Raw genomic sequence first — 19,840 nt, forward strand, 5'->3', positions numbered from 1 at the left:
TCTTCAGAGCTCCCAGCTCAAAATCCAGTGGGGTAGTGTCTGGAGGAGATGGCTTTCTCCTTCCTGCCCGTTTCTATGCCTGCCAGGCATCCCTACATTTGTCCCTGGGACAAGTGCTTGTCTTTCCACTGGGATTTTGTAGAACTGGAGAATGAATGCTGATAGACACAAAACGTTAACACGTAGTAGCACAGGGTCCTTGATTTAGGTATGAAATACATAATAAATAAGGCTAACTTCTGCATTAAAAGCAACCCAGGAAAAATGCCATTATTGTCCCTCTAAAAGAAAACAAAATGATATAACCACAAACTCCACCTTGTCCGTTTCAAATAAATGAGCTTGAATGTCTGCAATTTCTTACATTTCTCTGTAAAGCTTCTTTAAAGCTCAGATTGCATTTTCCAATGCAAATTTCTGATGTCTGTACTGCTCGTGAGAAATGCTGCAAAATTTGTTTAAAGGATCTAACGAGTCCTGGGCTGTCTGCATCACACAGCATCTCCGTGCTGCGTGGTGCGCATCAGGCCCTGTTAAGTATTTCTACATTTCTCTTCAAAAGATGCCATAACCATCAAAGACACTTCTATAAATGATTCTGAATGTGTGGGTTTTTTTCTCCACAGCTAGATCTGCACATCCAGTGTATTAAAGGAAATGTGTTTTCCTTGAAGGAGGTAGTTCCTATGTTGGAGTTCTTCTTAGGACATCTGCACAGCCCATTTATTTTATTTCATTTTGCCCTGTTTTACCCATTTGTTGTTATTGTTGTTGGTTTTTTTTAATGAAGTTTGATGCTAAAGCAATTGATAGAACCAGAAGAATTCAAACCTTCATCCCCAATGCTAGCACGTGTTCTGAGGAGCAAGCAGCTCCTGTTGGCCTCGGAATGACACTACCAGTGCAGCTGTGGCTAACACAGCCGCTGCTTTTCTCCTTCTCCAGACTGTCTTCTACACCTCAGATAAAAATCACATCTTGTTATTAGTGTGAGGATAAAGAACAGATGCATACAGTAAAATACAGCTTATTAAACTGCGGCTTAGATTGGTTAATTACTTTCCCCGCGTTAATAGAGGATCAGGGCTGCGACTGTCGTTTTTAGAATTCAGCAGGTTCTTCTCTGCCTCTGTAGAAGTGACTCAGTACAGTTCTTGCTTTGATTTACAAAATTGGATTTTAATCTCTTTGAAACCATTATGCTAAATCAATTTTTAACATAGCAGAGCATGGAGGTACAAAGCCCCTCTTGTTCTCTTGTTGCTAACTCTTTGGATGAGTGAGCACCGTATAAACAAGACTTAAACGGCATCTATGTGGAAGACCTTGGGCCAGCACAGACATCCAGGTTTGCTCTGTTGCGGTGATTAGCTGCTGTGGGGCACACAAAGAAAACACAGGTGAAGCTGTATTTGCTGCTGCTGCGAGAAGCTCCCTCCGGTAAGGCAGGCAGTGCAGGAGTGCACTGGGGGGCTGTGTGCTGCCTTCCTCTTCGCTTCCTCATTGCTGAGGTGGTTGGGAAGCACACAGAGGGCTCGATCACTGTATTTGGGGGTTTTGTGTGTTGTTTTTCCCCTCCCCTTAGCCCAGTTCCAGAGCTGTCATGGCACAAGATGAATCACTCCTCTGATGTTTTGGGTTTCTGGCACCAGTAGCAATTGGGCAATCATCCAAATCCAGCAAGAACTCTGCTAGTAATGAATGGAAGCTCATATGATTTCATGTGGGAAGCACGGTAAAGAGTTTTAAGAAGATGTTGTGTGCACATGCATGCACGCACTTCTCCTCTATTCTCCTCTTCCTTTCTGAAATGCATGGCATCCCTCTATCTAGCTTGTATATCTTCAGGGTGGGGATGGCCAAAACCCCTCTGAAATACCAGAAATGAATCTGAACTGCAGAGTATCCCCAAAGATCAGATCATTTTAGACCCATCCTTCTTGCCTAGTGCCCATTTTGAGATGCAGATTGCGCATCTTGCTTGGAAGCCTCTCCCAGTAACAGCTTCCCTGCCCCAAACTCTCTGGGGAACAAAATCTTGAATTTGATCATTCTACAGTTGTTGTTGTTGTTGTTGTTGTGGGGTATTTTTGTACAGCTTGGAGCTTGAGATACTTCAGAAAACTTAGAATGGCCTAGGTTGGAAAGGACCACAATGATCATCATGTCTTGACAGCTGCTGAGCCTGACCCCATCGTTTTTCCTCACTACCTGGAATATTCTGGACTGTTTATTTCAGCTTTCAAGTGAAACGGGCATCTGGTGCTTATACTTGGCCAAGTTCACTTTTCCAAAACCTTATAATAAGCATAAAAGTTAATTGCAAAATAAATAGAATTGTGTGGGAATATCAAGAGAGAATAATCTTCTTACTCCTTAAAAATCTCTTTTAGGAAAAAGAATGTCTGTTGCAAGATTTGGGCAATTTGCTCCATAATAAGTCTCATTGCTTAAAAGCTGAGGATATTAGTGAAACAATGATCCTGAAATGAAGTAGTAGTTTTATTTGCTTGTGATGGCACAAGTCTGCAGAAGGCGTACGTTGCATTCATTCCTTGCAGTGTCAGCATGGTGTGCCCCTGGGCTGCGGTGTGGTGCATTGGCTGGAGGCAGCAGGCATGGGCAGGGGAAGGATCCTTTTACTCTTTCCTTTCTGTGCCTTGCCACTGTGATTAACGGGAATGTTTTGCTCCTGTTGCTCCTCCTTAGCCCCAGCAGTGCCGTTGGATGGGGACGTGCAGCACGTGTAGGGTTGGCTTTGGACATGTGGTTCTGGGTGGTGTTCCCAAAAAGCATGGTTGGTCTCCGAAGCCCTGCTGGAACACTTTTCCTACAGCACAGCATTAGACCAGGACCTGCCAACTGTTCTTATGTGGTGAAGGAAGTATTTGTTCCTCTGTGCATGGCAGCACAGATTTAATGCAGGCTTACCACGCTTGCACGACTGCAGCATAACGCTCGTGCTGCGGGAAGGGATGCCAAAAACGTGGGAGCGTGGCACATCTTCTGGAGTGCAAATAAAGGAGCTCTTCCACTTGGGAATGAATGGAGCAGGGCAGGGGCACCTGGAAGGAAGCAGCTAAGGAAATGCATGAGAGCGAGCCCTGCTCCCATCCTGCCCGCAGCACGCACTGCTGTGGGCGGTGCTGGCTTCCTCGGGATTTCTGTGCGCTGGGCTGTTCCTCCCCCTCCTCCCAACAGCACACACTCGCTTCCTTTTCAATAGCGCTGTGATTGAGGTCCTAGGGGCTTTTTTTTGTGTTAGAAAACTTCCTTCTGGTCCCCATCTTAGGCCAAAATGGCAACTTCTACCTGCTTTTAAACTGCATCAATTTAACTGAAGAGTGAGCACATGAATTTGCTAATAATCTCTGATTATTCTCTGCTAATCTTGCAGTTGTAGAGGCTGGATCCCATTGACATTCAGCAGATGAGTTATTAATTATTTTCCTTTATATCGCTTGCCCTTCATGCCAGATTTCTCAACACCTTTTGGTCTACATTGTTAGTGGTACTGTCTGACACTGATTAGTTCTTTATGCTCTCCTTTCCTCACCTAGGTAATATCGTTCGGCATGCCCCAAATCAGCTCCATTTACTCAAGGTATGACTTCACCAGGCAATGAACCACTGCCATATTTCCCCTGTGAGCGGCCGTGTGCTGGCTGTGGCATGCCATGGCACTGGCATGGAGTGCTGGGTGCCCGGCATCGCTGTCACTTTGCAGCGGTGCTGGAGCAGAAAGATGATTTCAGAACGCTGCACTGCTCTGCTTTGTTATGAGCCAGGATCCCAAAATAACCACCTTTCAGTTGGTAAAATAAATCATAAAATTCTGTCAGATCTGAAATGCAATGGTTGGGCAAATTAATCCATTGTTGTATTGTTATAGCGCTCTAATCATATTTTTATACATCCCAGGAGTTGGAACTAAGAAGCATTTTGCTGTCATTGCAAGCACAATAATAAGAATAGTCTTAACAAAGTGACGTGCACTAAGTTGACTTTCTGCAATACATTTCAGCGGAAATTACAGATGCTTTTTACATTTCATTATCATTAAGGTACAAATAACTTTCTTGTATTGAAAACCAGGCCTACTTTATCTGGTTTAATAATTATATTGAGGCTCATTATGGACACCTTGTTTGTAATTCTCTTTTCTTATTGAATTCTAAATGAGTTATTACAGAAGTATCTACTTTAACAGATGGGGTATATTATGGCAGTGTTTAGTTCCAGTTGATCTTTTCCGAGCAATACACTGAATGATCTGGGGCTGAATACAACCGAGTCAATGACACCCATCTCACTGGGAATGCTGCTGGTTGGAGTGGCAGCTGGGAGGGAGCGGAGCGTGAGTGGGCTTGGGGAGGCCTTGGGACTGGGAGAGGTGTGGGATCTGCATCACAGCAGGAGAAGCTTCTCCAGGAAAACATCTTTGTTGGTGTCAAGGTTGTCTCATTCACCAGTGGGATATTGCTTTAATGGCGTTCTTTCTTCCTCTCCAGTTTACATAATGAGATCAAACTAATTAAACCATGTCTAGCTCTGGGAAAAGATCAAAATGTGAGCTCTTTTTATTTCTTTTTATTAAAACCTTCACCCTGTAATAGAAGATTATAGGAAGTACTTTGCTACCAGTGCATCTTGCTCATTCCTGGCAAAAATAATAGTTCTTTTTTTTACTGGTGCATGCCTGGGTTTAATTGTTTTTTCTTGTAGCTTCTCATGTTTCAGGAACTTGTGGTAGGTAGGCAGTCAGTAGGTGGATGAAGTGAAGCAGCAATAGCAGCAGGTGAGGTGAGATGTCATATTCAAAAGCCAGCTACATTAAAGCCTGGTGAGAGGTTCTTGGTGTCATCCCATGATGTTTCCGAGCAGTTGCTCTGGTTGGTGCAGATGCGTGACACATAGCTGACTGTCCACTGCCGTGTAGAGGTTGGGAGTTCCTTGATCCTTGGACATTTTCTCCTGAATCTGCAGGGCTTTTTTTCCCATTAAGCTTTGTTTTCTCCTCCTTTTTTTTTTTTTTTCTTTTTTTTTTTTTTCCTGACCTGAAAAAGCAGAGATCTTCATCTTTCTGGCTCACCGCTGTCAGCACTCCTACTCCTTGGAGTTGAAACTGCTGTCCCAGGTGCTGCTGCTTGTTGCCTGCTGGGTGTCCTTGGGCACTGGGTGATGGCCATTGCCTTTGTGGTAGAAATATCACAGAAACACTGTGATTCCATGGCCACAGCCCTGTAGCTGGCACGAGTCTGGCAGCCCCTCTCTGTGGGAAGGTGATGGGTCTGCGTCCTCTGCTTCCAAGAGGATGTCCTGGTGTGGATCCCCGTGCTGGCAGTGTCCCATGCAGCACAGTGCTGCATTCAGCTGTACCCAACGCTCGCAATCAGATGTCATTTGCTGCAGCCACCACAAGTCCAAATGAGGAGAGGCTTTACAGACTGATAAAGGCGAGGAGTTATTGCTAATATTAATATATTACTGTATTAGAGCACGCTAATGGTATTTTAAGTTACTGTGATTTCAGAAACATGGAGAGGAAATGAGGGCTCTCCCAGGCCTTCTCCCTCTTTAAAAGGAAGCAAGGTTCAAGTATTATTTTCTCTTCCAGAGGGGAGGAACAGCTGTGCCAGGGCTGTGAAGTAAGTTCATAATGATTGAGTTGAATTGCAGAGTGCATTTTAGGTTGCATTCAAATCAGGGCAATTTCACTTCTCTCAGTGACAGAGCAAGGAGCTCTCCTCTTTGGTCGTTGATGTTGACTTGGAGAGGCGGAAAACAGAGTAGCGAAGCTTTTGTTTCAGGCTTGTCATGTTTCTTTGCACACGATGGCATGTCGGCGTCAGCTGTGCCCTGCCTGCACCACAGGCTGCAGCAGGTAGGTGGCCAAAGTGCTGCATGGGCTGTCACAGCAGCTCTCTAGGGTAACAAGTGTGGGCCTTTTTGGCTGCTGGTGTGGGCCTGCTGCAGTGGCCACAGTGTTTCAGGTGGTCACCATCCTTCAGCCTACTGAAGGAAATCTGCAATGGGAAACAGGATCTGAACTGGCCACGTGGAGCCCATTAGGGTCAGTCATTGTCTCCATCTCCAATTCCTGTGTTCTCGTATGGGGCATGTGCAAAAGAAGTCTGGCATGGAGCAGACCAATCCATCAGTGGGTACTTGCTACACTGCAATTTCTTTGCCCATGCAACTTCAACAGCTAAGCAAATGCACTTAATAGTGTTTTTCACTGGATTTCAGTGGTTTGAATGTATGTGAAAATTACAGCAAAGGCATCATTTTTTTAACAGCTGTGTTTAGTTGAATAACAGATTTAGAAAGTGCAGACTTTAATTAATCTGTGTTTTCTGCTGGGATTTCAGTGCCATCTGATTTACTTTTCATGGCTGGAAAGTGTAATTGTAGTTTTTCCCTTTAGCTGCAAGTTTATCCTCCCAAGAAATTGATTTGGTTCTTCTTTTTCTTAAAGAAAGCTCGATATCAGACTGATGGTACAGGTGATATGCAGACAGCAAGGATGGGAACTGCTGGACAAACCAAGCAGGAAGGGTTTTTGCAAGAGCGATGTGATTTTTGTAGTTGGGACTATGGAGACTCCTCCTCTCTGTGCTTGCAGTTCACTGCAGGACATGCTGGTGTGAGGCCATGGCACAGCTCCTCAGCTGTTGTCCCAAAACCTCGCTGCAGAAGGTGGCAGTGGGTGTGCGGCATTTGGGAGAGCTGAGCAATGGGTTGTGGGACCGGGATGATAAATTGCATTTATCATGCACTGTTGATCTCTCATTATTTCATCTCTGTTGAGATTCATGTGAGTGCTACAAACGCTCACAGAGCTTCAGTTTGGGAATTCATTTTCTTTAAAAATCAGCCCGCTGTGGAAACGCATGCTTTTCCCATCCCTCCTGCACTGAGATGGGACAAAAGCCTGGAGCCCAGCATGGGGCCTCTCAGTAAAGTTGCTCCTTTCGGTGTCTTCTGCCCTGTAGAATGTCAGTGTGAGGCTCTGTCATCAGACCTCACCACTGGCTTTCTTGTGCAAGGAAAACTGCTGCTTGTGCGCCGCAGTAGCAGTGGTTCACTTCCAGGAGGGCTTGCTCAGAGCTGGATTAACAAGGATGAAGTTTGGACAAAAGCGGGGCACTACTACTTGTGTTTTAGAGGAAGCCTGAATCATTGTGGTTACTGTGAGGTGTACTCTCCTCTCCCGTATATTTTGTTAGGTTGGCCTGGGTTTCATGTTGTTGCAAAGCCCGCAGTGTCTGAGGAGAAGCAGTGCATTTCAATTCACAGCGTACTCTTAGGATGGCTGCTAATCTGAAGATGAAAAAAAAAATCTTGATGCGTTTTAAAACTGACTTTAATTAAGGCTTTTCCTTTCATCTCACCAAAGCCCCGAATTAGCTCCTTCATTCTCCCACAAACATGGGTGGGCGCAGGAAGGAGCACAAGCTCTTAGACCAGCGGGTGACCCTGCGCTGTGCGGAGCTGGGCCTGGCATGGAGCTGAGGGGAGCAAGGCAGGCAAGGCTGGGAGCTGCCACCTGCATGCTACAGGCTATAGCTTGCTGCCGGGCCTTCTCCCACAGCCCCTAGAGAGGCGGTGGGGCCAGAACCCACATGGCATTGTGTTGGAGGTGACCTCATTGCTTGGCCACTCAGCTGGCCGTGACCAAGGTCCAGATGGACGCCAGGACACCTTCATCTGGGAGAGAAGCAGAAGTCTTCCTCCTGCAGAGCGTTCTGGAGTAGGGAAAGCGCTGAGTGTGATGGAGCTGGGCTGCAGGCAGGGCTGGGGCTGCCACTACATAGGTAGCAGCCTTCCCTTGATGCAGCCACACCAGTAAATAGCCACAGAGGGGATTCCTTTTTCTGAGCATTTTTATCCTCTGCTAGTTCATAGGAATGGAACCCACGAGCAGGAAGGTGCGAGGGGCAGCGAGATACCCCTATGCTGTGTCACTCACGTGGCTTTGCCTGGCTGGCAGCTCGCGAGCAGTGCTTCAGAGTACAGGCAGTGTTTATTGTGAGGAGAGAGGGAGCAGCACGCAGCAAGCACAGCTCCCTGGCTCCTGCTGGGAAGAACACGCTGCACCCTGGCCCTGTGTGCTGCTGCCCAGTGCACCCCACTCTGGTCCCTGTGGCCTTGCTGGGAGCTCTACGAGAAGCACAGCAGTATAAACACCAGCTTTTATACAGGTGTTACCTGTGGTTGGTTATATCTTCTGCTTGCTGCTGGATAGAGGATACAATATCCCCCAGCTGACAATTGCAGGACCATGCACCTCTAGTGCTGGTGACATCTTCACTGTGCCTTTCACTGGTGCTCATGTCAGCTAATGCTGGGACAGGCTGCTTTCCATGCTCCTTTGCAAACATCAGAATCCGTGGCCATGAGCAAAGTGGTGAGCCTACCAGCCTGGCCCCCAGACCTGGTGGCTATTGTAGTTGCACTGACACCCCTGGCTGTGCAAGGGATGCCATGCAGGGAGCATAACACTTGCATGCCTAAGAATAATAATAAGAATGGGTTCATACAGCTGAAGTAGGTTGCTCATTGCATCCCAGGCCAGCAGTAAGTGTGTTCCTTGTCACTGTGCAGGTTCAGGGGACAGCATGAGGTTGTTTCACATTCGCCAGCACACTGGGAGCAGCACTGAGCCAACTCTGCCTTCCTCCTCAGGGTGGCCCTGTATGTGCCAAGCAAACCGCCTCCTGGCTGGCAGAGCCCATGGCTTTTGTCAGCTGGGTGCTGCCTTTGCTTGGGAGTAGCGTGTGGATCCAGACCCATCCCTGATGACAGTGGGTGCCAGAGGGGCAGGGACCCCCAAATCCCAAACAGCCGTGATGTACTGTGCGGCTTGGGCAAAGTGCGTTTGTTGCCTTGGAAACAAATAGCAGCACTGAACAACTAAATGAAATTTATGGAATCAACTTCAATAAATCTTGATGATAAATGTGCAAAAACATACACAATTTGATGAAGATCTACAGTATGCAGATGTGAGGGATGACAGTAAGTTGCAGAACTGCTTCGGATCCATTTTTGGGCTGCCACAAATGCGTTCCTGGAATATGGTTTTTTTTGTTTCTGAGGAAGCTGTCTGTTTCTTTTCATAGATATGGCATTTAATTTTGATTTCCCGGGTATCTTTTAGCTTAATTGGCACGCTGGATGATTGCAGTGTGTTGTTTTGTCTTCTGCAATTCCTGATTCATATCTAACTCAGGATAAAAATAAAATCGGCAATTGTGGCAATCTAAGAGAGCAAAATGCAGCGAGCACCATGTCACACGCCCCGCATGGGTGCAGAATACACCTCCTCAATTGCAGCCCTTGTGCAGGACGGCTCCCTGCCTCCTCTGGGGCTGCGCTTTGTCGGGGCGGTGGCAGCGAGGTGTGGGGAAGGGCTGCTGTGCCAGAGCGAGGAAGGGAAGGATGCCTTCGTGGTGCAGACGCACAAAAAGCTCCAAGCATTGTTTTCTAAAATAGATATTTTTGTTTCTGGTTTGACCTGCGGATCGATAAAGGTTCGGGAATATCAGCGGGCTTGTCTGGAGACCGTTACAAACCTTTAACACAGCCCTTAATGGAACTTGATGTTTTTCCATTCATTCTCATCCTGCTTCTCATTACAGCGTCTTATTTTCATGTCTCTCTGCTACCTCAGGAGCGTGGGGTCCCAGCCCTCAGCCCCTTACTGGGCTCCTCCAGGTCCCAGAGATGGCTCCTGGCCTGGGGCTGCGGTGTCCCTGCTCTGCCTGCAGGTAACGCAGCACAGCCAGCATCCTGCCTGGGCGGCAGGCTGTTCATGGGCAGCACTGTGGTGCTTCATAATGCGTTTTGCTTGGTGTATTTCAGTCCTGGGGTGAAGCATGGAGTGCCACACGGCAGGGGAAGGCGGCACACCTGTCCAGTGCCATCCCTGCCCTTGCACAGGGCTCTGGAGCACTGCATGTACGTGCGCATGGTAGCTGGTCCCTAACCTGCAGTGCAAGGCAAGCTGAGCTCCACTAGGAGCTAAATTTAGTGACTCGCTAGCTTCTTCTTGATATGTTTTTATAATTTCATTGTATTATGACACTCAGTTTTAAATTTGCATGAGTAAATGAGCTTCTCACTAAGTCAGGTAAAGAGATTTTTCACTTATCTACCATGAAATAAGGCATTAGAAACCAGGAAGAATAGAAAGCAACGTATCCTTGACATATTTCGTTTACATTTTTTTCAACTGTGCTGACTGAACACTTCTAATTATTAATGATATAATAAAGCTATTTGTACTGCATATAGCGGGCTAAATAATTTCACATTATGAAGACTTTTTGTAATTAATTTACTGTTCTGCGTGAGAGCAGATTTTGAAAAACACACATTTACATTTAATTACACACTAAATCTGAATGCTAAGCCACAATGAGTGCAAGTTGGCCTTTCACCTCACAGTAGGAAGGCCCATGGATGTGGTGGATGCAAGAGAACAGCTTTAGGCATGTTCCCAGTGCATGGGGAAGGCTCAGCACTGCTGCAGGGCCCTGACACCAAGGGGAGCCCAGGGCACAACCCCTGTTCTGCTCTCCCAGAGTTAAGGTCATCTTGAAAATGCATCTCAGCTTTCTCTGCAGGTGAGGCCAGTAAGAGCTCAGCAGCTTGGAGACCCACACTTCAGTGTGTCTTTGTCCTTCCCCAAGCAGGAGGACCCCCAGCACCACCCCACCACCTCCCAGCCCCACCACCTGCTGCCTGCTTGGGTTATTGATTCGCGCTCTCTCTCTCTCTCTCTTTTTTTTTTTTTTTTTTTTGCTGTTTCATTAATAGTGACAGATGCTTTTAATTAAAAAGAAAAGACAAAACAAAATCCCGCATAAAACAAAAAGGGAATATTCTAATTTGGCGTGACATTATGAGGCAGAATGGCTCCTGGCATGCAAGGTACAGAAAAGGTCATCTTCCCCGACTGCAGCCTTTGCAACGGTGGAATTAAGTTCAAACTCAGGCTGGTTTTGAAGTCTTAAGTCTCTCTGGGGATTCCTTTCATAACATCTTCGAACTGGATAACACTACAGTAAATGAAATACACTGCACTGGATTAAAGGGTTATTTCCCCTGTGTGTCAGGCTGACACAGAATACCAAACCTCAGGTTGCCTCCAAGTTGTCTCTATCTGCTGATATCCTCTCTTCTTTCCCTTGCAGCTCTCAGAGTTCTTGCATGTGAGTTTGTGATTATTCGGTTTCATTGCTTTGTGAACGTGGAACAATTTGGTGCAGCGAGGAGCCAAAATGAAGCAGCTAAATGGGAAGGGATGGAATGGGCTTATAAATGTGAAAGAGATGATGCAGGAAAGAGTGGAGCTGCCTCTTCAGTTCTCTTATGTTGCTCTGTAATTTATACTCAAATCCCGAATCCAGATCTCTCTGTGTTGCCGCTCGTTCTGGGCAGCGCAGACCTGCAGTGACAGCGGGGATGGTGCATGCTCTGCACTCTTACCTGCGTGGGCCAGCAGCTGAAGTTTGCCAGGGGAAACTGCAGTGTGCCTGTGGCTTTGAGCCTGCCAAAATCCTCCTCCATCTTCCTTTTCCCCACCACAAACCCTAAAGATCAATCTGAAATAACAGCCTGTAAAAGGCTGGCTATACAGAAACTCTTCCAATGATGAAAAAGGAGAAGCTATTTCTTCTTCCTGCTTGCCTCCACCCATCGTATTTTGTCCAAGGCAGCCCAAGGCCACCTGAGGTCATGCAGTTGTCTCACTAAGCAGCAGTGTGTATGGAGATCAAACACCCTCTGCATTCTTCCTACACTTGTTTTTGGTGACAAACAGGGCGCTGTACACAGACATGGTCTTGCACGCCGATGTCTGCCTCTGATTGCTGTTCCCTGTATGAATCCCTGGTCTCTGGCTGAGCATCCTCCTGCCTGCCGGTTTCCCTCTACGTGCTCTCCTGGCTGCACTGAGCGGCCCCCAGCAGCCCCAGTCTCCAGGGTGCTGCCCTGCGGCCATGCCCTCACTGTGGGCCCACCTGCCGGCCTGAACCAGGGGCGTTATTCCTACATGAGTTGTGTGTTTGGTGGAGTCTCACTGCAGAGATCCCACGTGCCGTGTCTCCTCTAGCGCCAGGTTCCTCTGCTTCCCAGTGTTACTCACATACTTGCTGCACACGTTAAACACACACGGGAAATGATCATTTTCTGCTGCCCACGAGTAATTTGCATGAGCTGCGTTTCCAGACGAACCTCTCACCAGGTGCTACGTTTTGTAGCACTAGAAGAAACGATAACACATGCACTGCTGGGCGCTCCCAGCAGCATTCCGTTGCAGCGTGGCAAGGTGGAGGTGCTGGGTTAGCAGACCCGGCTTCTTGTTTCTGCACTGTCCTCCATGCCTCAAGCAGCTCTATTCATTTGTGCTTTCCCTTCCCCGCTCTGCTAAACAGAACGGAAAAGCTTCCTGCCTTTGTTAGCACTCTTAGGGTTTGGCCAAGGCCGGTGGGCAGGGGCTGAACGCCACACTGCTTATGGGAAGCACTGTTGGATGTTATGCTGGCACTCTGCAGCATTAGTGCGTGGTTCTGTGTCCCAGTCTGGAAGCCCCGGCTCAGTTCTTTCCATGACCGAGCGCAGTGTCTGTGTGGTTTGGGAAGTGCTGCTTTTTGGCGGTGGTGATGTTTGTACTTGTGCATAAAAACACCAGGAAGCATTTCTGTAGGTGTCGCTAATTTAATTTAATCTGATGCGTATGTACGGAGAGGCCTGTTCCGCACTAAAGTGCTTCTCTTTATTTTGCAGTCTCCATCGTCATCAAATACAACTCCTTTCATTCTCCTCCTCCATTCACCTACCCAAAGACCAAATCTGGAAATAGTAACCAAAAGAGAAGCCCACATCACACACAAAGCAGAGAAAGGTTGAAGTAATTTAAGGGTAAGTAATTTTTCACCCTTATTCTAACTTAAAGCTTTGTGCTCAGGGTAAAGCTGTACCAGTAAGCGTGAGGCGGCGTAACAAAGCTGTTAAGCATATACAGCACTGCTCTGTCAAACTGACTGAAAAAGCTGAATTGGTGATGAAAGCCAGGGGTAGCGGCACCTTTTGCAGGTGAGAAAGCTGAGTGAGCTGGGAATGGTGGATGCCTGCACCATGCAGTGTGGCTGATGCCTTTTGCTCCGTGCGGTGCCGGCAGTGCACTCAGTGCATACCCTGCACGTATTGTGTTTCCACTCACTTTCTTCCCTAGACAGACAGGATTTATGTTTGCTTGGATCTGAAAACTTCGCTTTACACATCTGGGTTTTCTGTTTTATTGCTGCTTTTTTTTTTTTCTTTTTTTTTTTTTTCCTGCAATGTTTGTTCATGCAAAATTCATATCTGGGCAGGGCATCTCAGATCCCCGCTTCTGAGTCAAAAAGGGAAAGTATGGAAGTGAAAAGAGAGATTGTATCACTTAAGAAATATGATTCATGAATTAATCCTCGTCTGCTACACCATCTGTGGCGTGTGTTTCAATACCAAATCCTCTTTTTACATCTCTTTAAAAAGCCCTTTCCCCACTGGCTGCTGAGCACCCCACAGTGCCGAGGGGAGTCAGCCACTCCCACAGGTGCGCAGAGATCTCAAGGAAGGTGGGTTTCCCTCACCCTTGCTGTCACTTATGGTGGCCCCAGCAATGCCACGTGGCCACAGCCTGGCGCTGCCCCTGGCATACAGTAATTACAGCCCCAGTAGCTCCCTGGCACTGGTGGTGCTGATAGATGGAGGCCAGCCAGGAGCTTGGGGCCGGCACTGAAATATTGCGGGTTTGTTGCCTTTCCATTCATTTTGCTTTCACGCCTTTCTGCCTTCCTGACTCATGGCCGTGCAGCCTCTGCTTGCAATTTCTATTTGCTGTGGTAACACCCCCTGGACAAGACAGGAGTGCCTGCAAGCACTGATGCTTGCTGATGCTTGCAGCTGCTTTTTAAGCTTCTTTTTTAATTGAGCATCTAAAGGCAGGATAGCAACAGAGTGGAAAACAGCAGTGATGCCTTTCGCTGTGGTAGGAAGTACAAATGAAGTATTCAGTGAAGGCAAAGCAGAAAAACCACATTGGGCAGAGCCCCAGGGGCTGCGGCAGGGTCCCAATGGGAGGTGGTCATCTGCACAGCTAGGTGCCAGGCCAGGGGTGCCAGACCAGTTCCAGAGCTTGCTGGTCCCTAGGAAATGCTTCCCTTGCCCTTCCTTTGTCCCACATCTGCCCACTGTCTGGGAGGCTGTATGGGAACTGCTGAATCATGGCCTGAACTTCTGATTGACCATCTGAGGTGAGCACTGAGTCAGCCATGGGAGCACAGGTGAAGGCAATTCACCTTGGTACCAGAAGGGGTGGAGCCTGGCTCCACCTCTCCTAGACCCCATTTAAGAGCTGACTGCCACTGGGAAAGGATCTCTTTTGGGGATTGCTCCTATTGGAGTCTTCTCAGCAAGCCCAGGACAAGGGTAGGCTTTCCATCCATTTTTCTTTAGTATGATAACTTGTATATTTCTTAATTATAACATCTGTATATTTGCTGACTATACAGGGCCCTTCAAGTTGCGGATGCTTTGCTGATGGGAAGTGCAGCATGAGCCCCAAGCATCCCAAGGCTGCTGTAAATAGCCTTATGCAAAAAGAAGCGTCAGCAATGTTTAAGCAAACATTTAACCCAAACTGGACTTGCAGACTGCGTTATTTCTGAATGAAAAATACCTGCAAGAACACAACCCTGCATCAACACTCAGCTTTCTCTTTTACTGCACACCTGTGCTTTCACTAGGAACTCTAGCTGGCTTACTTTTTGCCTTTGCAATATTTTGCAACTGTCTTAAGGCATGTTTTGTAGCTGTTTCAGTCATTTTTTATCTGAGTTCTAGAGCTTATGTACTGTGATTTGTCCTGTGCTGATGTTTGGAAAGCTCGGGCTTTCCCTGGGTCTGTTCTGGATGTATCTCACCAGCAGTCACAGTGCTGATTCCCCAACATAAAGGGCTTTAGATTCTTTACCTTGAGAGATTTCAGATTCTTTACTCCCTCCTGCACGGGGGTAGTGAGGGACTGGGGAGCATTGCTTCATGGCCTGGTCATTAGGACCCTGGCAAAACAGCTGCCTCTTTCTCATCAACAATTGTGCCATGAGGGAAATTAGCTTGTTCATACCTCTTGGACAGGGAAAATTAAGCAGTAATAGGTGGAAAAATAGCATGGGTTGTGAGATGATAGATGCCTAAGGGATGAAATTAAGCAGTACTTTACGATGAAGGAAGAGGTTTTGGCAATGTATCATTTACATTGGACTTCTTTTTGTTTGGCAGAGGGCTGGTATTGCTTTGGAGGGGTTGTCCTCCGATGTATTTCACCAACAGACATCAGAGCATTCTGCAGGTCCTTCTCTCCTCCAGGGGAGGGTGCAGTGTTCCTGCTGGTGGCAAGCCTGACGCTTGGTCCCACAGTATGGTGGGACTCCCCTTGCCATGCGTGCTGGCTGAGCTGCAGGGGGACAGCCAGAATCATTAAGCTTGGAAAAGGGCACTAAAATCATCTATGCCAACTGTCATCCCATCACTATACCTGCTGAACTGTGTCTGTGGGACTGCTAGTTTTTAACTCTCCTGGGGGGACCCTGAGCAAGAAGGGAGTTGGGGGGAACCCTGAGGTGTGGGACCGGTGGTTCCCATACCTGCAGTGGGACTCAGGGTGCTCAGCACCCACGCAAATGAGGCTGTGCTGCCTGGCACGTTGAAAACAAAGTCATTAAGTAGCTGTTGCATTAAGACTGCTTTTATTCATGGAGTGTAATGTGATTCATTTGCCCTTTTGCTCTCATGTTGAGAAGGCAGTCATCTAGTATGCATCGCTGGCTGTAGGGAGAGTGTTTTGTTTTTTTTTTTGTGAGGGAGCAGACATTTTCATCGAGTGCAGTGGGGCTGCAGGGTTGTCCCTTTCTTGGTGATTGTCCCTTTTTTGGAAAGCAGCCCCGTTGGTGGAAGTGCTGAGCTCAGGCCATCTCCTTGCCCCAAGATCCTCCTTGTTGCTGTGCTGGTGGTGCTGTGGGAGCCCTCTGACAGCACCCTGGGGGCAGGCACAAGGGGCACACTGGGTCTTGTGGCCAAGCTCAGGGACCTGCGTGTTCCTTATTGTCCCCAGGACACCCAGTGCCAGCAGGGCACGGGCCAATGCAGGCTGAGATGTGCGGTGGGACCCCACTATTTGGGGGGGTCCCTGACAGTGGGTAAGGAGGTGGTGAGTCCTTGGTGCTGCAGGTGGCTGCTCGCGGTTAGGTGAGAAGTTAAGTGCAGCTGAGGGAAATCAGTCCTTCCTGGAGTTACAATAGGAAACAAGCCAAGTGAGGGAAGAAGGTAGAATACGGAAGAACAGAAAAATGCAATTTTTTTTAATGTTAGCATGGGGAGCATTAACTAAGTTGCTAATTTCAAGATCAGCAGTGAGTAAGGCAGTTTGAGTCACCGCTTCTTGTGGCGGATGGAATCAGAGCGGTACAGCTCCGCATGTTGGAGCTGAACCTGCAAAGTAGGAAGCAAGAAATTCCTTTTTAGCCCCAACAATAGCAGCCAGCACTTCTTAAGCACAGAGATCTGAACAGCATCTGAGCCCTGTGACAGATTCCAAGCAGTCATGATGCACGGCACAGGGACCATCTTGAAGTCCTCAGGTGACAGTGGGCTTCTAAAGCTACAGGGTCATGCTATGTGTAAAAATCAGTAAGGCATATTTCAGAAGCAAAAGGCAAGAGGAGAGTTACTGCAGTGCCTTGTCCATCTCCCCTCCATTACAAAGAAGCAGCACGTTGGCCAAGCCAACACGAGGCAGGAGGCAGCCAAGCACAGCCCAAGGAGCGGGCCAGGGAAAGGCTGTTCTGCAGGAGCTGGGCTCTTCCTTTGGAAACTGTCCTATGCTGTGTTGATGGGGAGGTGCAAGAAGAATGGGTCTGATGTGGTTATGGATACGGAGCAGGGGGTTTTGGAAGAGCTTGGGGCTGAGAGCTGTTTGGGAAGGGGGATTTTTTGCCTCTGGTTATTTGGGTAGACAAAAGAGGAGAAGTGCTTGGAGCTGGGGAGGTAACAACGCTGACCTTCCCTGCTCTTGTTTTCAAGCAAGAAATGCACAAATCGCCACTGATACTGCTGAGTGGTTTCCTGCTGCTTTGTGGCTTGATTTGGGTCCGCTGTTGTTCCCAACCTGGTTCCCGTTTCTGTTATAGTAGCACACAAAAGCAAGCAAATCCTTGCCTGTGGAATTGCAATTGTTTTGTAAGCGCTGCCCGATAGAAAGACTGCTTCACAAACACCTTCACCTTGCATCGTGCTTTAGATCCTAAATGGATTTTGAATAGATTAATGTATTTCGGAGTGTTCTAGAAAGGTCAGAAACAGAAAAGAGGATCTAATAGCAGTGTAGCAACCAGCTGGTTCACTGGGTTTCATTTTACTGCCATAGTAACACTATGAGCCACAGTATTAATACCATGCCCACTGAATGCCATCCCCCCTTTTTTTTTGGTCAGAAAATAAGCCCATAAGATATTTTCTTCCTCAAGAATTTCTATAAAGCAGTAATAGGCTTTTTGGAGGGGACTGTCCTCATACCCAAAGATGTAAGGTGGGTAATTTACAAGGCAATGTGCAAATGCCAAATTGTTAGGCAGAACTGCTGCTGATTTAGAAGGCAGTTAATGCTATAAATGTGCCAAGTGCCAGTAGAGTGTTTCTACAGATGGAATAACTGGAAATATTGGAGAGGTTCCAAAGGTTTAATCAAATTCAACCAGTCTTTTTTCTTTTTTTTTTTTAACTGCAGAATTCTCTAAGGGATGCAAGTTGCAATAGTAGATTATTCCATTGCTTTTAGTACTGGGGGAGATTTTCATAGATGCACACAAAGCTTTCAGGCAGTCGTGTCAGCAGGTACACAATCAGGACAGCAGCAGCTATGCTTGAAAGCCCACACTGGTGGCATTAGCAGGAGCATCCTCTTTAGATACCATGGCAAGAGGGACCTTAGAGGCAGGCTGATCTGCTGCACGATGGCAGCGAGGGAAGGGGTGTGGAAGCAGATGGTGGCACAATCCGGGTTCCTGTGCCGTGCTGCTGCCACACCTGGGCAGGTAGCACCGGGGCTCTGGGCATGGCAGCCTCTGTGTGGCTCAGCATGCAGTGCCGGGGCACACATATGTTTCTGCACAGATGCACACCTTCCCCTAGTCTTATTGACAGCCTTTCCAAGGCTTCTTATTTAGCCAGACCATATGTGCTTGGGCATGGAGCTAGTGCGATGTGGAAAGAGCATCACATTATCCTTGGGCTGCAAACACCAGCAGGAGCGATTCTAAGCAAATTTTGTCTGCAAGATGTAGAGCTCTCAAGCTTGTATCACAGGGCATTCATGATGATTGAACATGATTTTTTTTTTTTTGCTCATTTGTTAAAACCAAATTCCAGAAAGCCATTTCCTTTTGTTCTATTGCAAAATTAGCTCTCCTTGTCCATGCCTTAAACACAACAGCAAAGCGTGGATGAATGCTACCAGGGAGAAGAGGAAGCATTGGGGTACATCTGCAGGTCGGGTTTTGCTGCTGATGAGGTGACAGGGACCAAGATGTGGCAGGGCTGGAGGTAACTCTGTTGGGTTTCCCCTGCAATTGGTATGAAAAATGTAGAGCCCCACTCCCTGCTGGCAACATGGTTTTGCTTAGGGGTGGCACAGCTACGAACCGGAAGCCATAAGGAAACACTGGACATGAAGTGATGCTTTGACAGCACTAAAGCTTTTCTTGTGTTAGGTTTTCTTCATGTGACATTTCTTCAGTGAGATTTTATTTTGCAGATGGCCCGTTTGGATCCATTAATTGTCACTCCTTTCGTTCTGTAAGCTGCCTGCTTTTCCTGGAGTGCTCAGTATCAACCCCTCTGCTCTCTGCCACTCTGGAGCTGGGGCCTGTGCCCCTCCCAGTCCTCTCTGCCCGCGTTCTGCCAGACCCCCGCGTCGCTCTGTGCAGCATTTCTCACTGAATAAATTGCTACAAAGCTATTAGCCTCAATGCCACAGTCTGCTGCTCCTGCGTTCCTGCACCCACCTCCACCCCACAATTGATCCAGCCTGCTGTCTGTTCTGCAGTCAAGAATGCCGGATGCCACTGCGCACAAATTGCTTTAAAATTGAATTGTTTAAAAACGTTTTCTAAACATCCCTTCCCTTTGTGGCACTGTCTGTTGTGCCAGCCAGGGCTGGGAGCTTGCACTGATCACTGCTGGGCAAAAGGCAAGGGAAGATTCTCAATTTCTTGTTTGTTGGGGTTTTTTAAATTCAAAGCAGAAATTAAGAACTATGTGACGGTGTGAATCGGATCTTTGATGTGTGCTGTTGTGTACAATCTGTGTCCCAGATTGTGCACCCAGTCCAAACGCTGAGCTCATGTGCCTCAGCTCCTCGCTAGCTCTGCTGCTGTGCTGCAGTTTGGGCTTCCTGCTACTGTATGTAGTGCTCATCAATGGCTTTGCCTTCCCAGCAGTTCTGTCCTGAGAGGGCTGTGGTTTTCCTGGTGACGTGGTTGTGCTTTACCAGAGGTGTTCCAGAGATGCACCTTTTGGGTCTGGTTGGCAGTGTGGGGGAGCACAGGTGTGTAACCACTGCAGCGTCCCAGTGGGAGGCTGGCAGCAGTGCGTGGTTGTAGCATTTGGTTGGGAGTACATCCCTCTTAAGAACACGAGGCTTTTGGTGGAGGACCATGGCCACATCACTCCCCTCCACAGGTGGGGCTGCAGAAGTTAAAGGCACTGTAGAGCCCACGAGTGAGATACACAG

The 19,840-nt window shown here is 47.6% G+C and overlaps 1 protein-coding gene across 3 annotated transcripts in view; it reads left to right on the forward strand.

The window, feature by feature from the left end:
* The window catches only part of NEXMIF (neurite extension and migration factor), a 120,248-nt gene that overhangs the window by 69,878 nt on the left and 30,530 nt on the right, over nt 1–19,840 (forward strand). For all 3 annotated transcript variants that reach the window (XM_031594441.2, XM_090150180.1, XM_090150179.1), the window contains exon 2: nt 12,796–12,930. The gene's annotated coding sequence lies outside the window, so the exon portion shown is untranslated. The remainder of the gene's footprint in view (nt 1–12,795; nt 12,931–19,840) is intronic.

The sequence above is a fragment of the Phasianus colchicus genome, chromosome 14 (genome assembly GCF_987193195.1).
Source record: "Phasianus colchicus chromosome 14, bPhaCol1.hap1.1, whole genome shotgun sequence".
NCBI classification, from domain to species: domain Eukaryota; kingdom Metazoa; phylum Chordata; class Aves; order Galliformes; family Phasianidae; genus Phasianus; species Phasianus colchicus.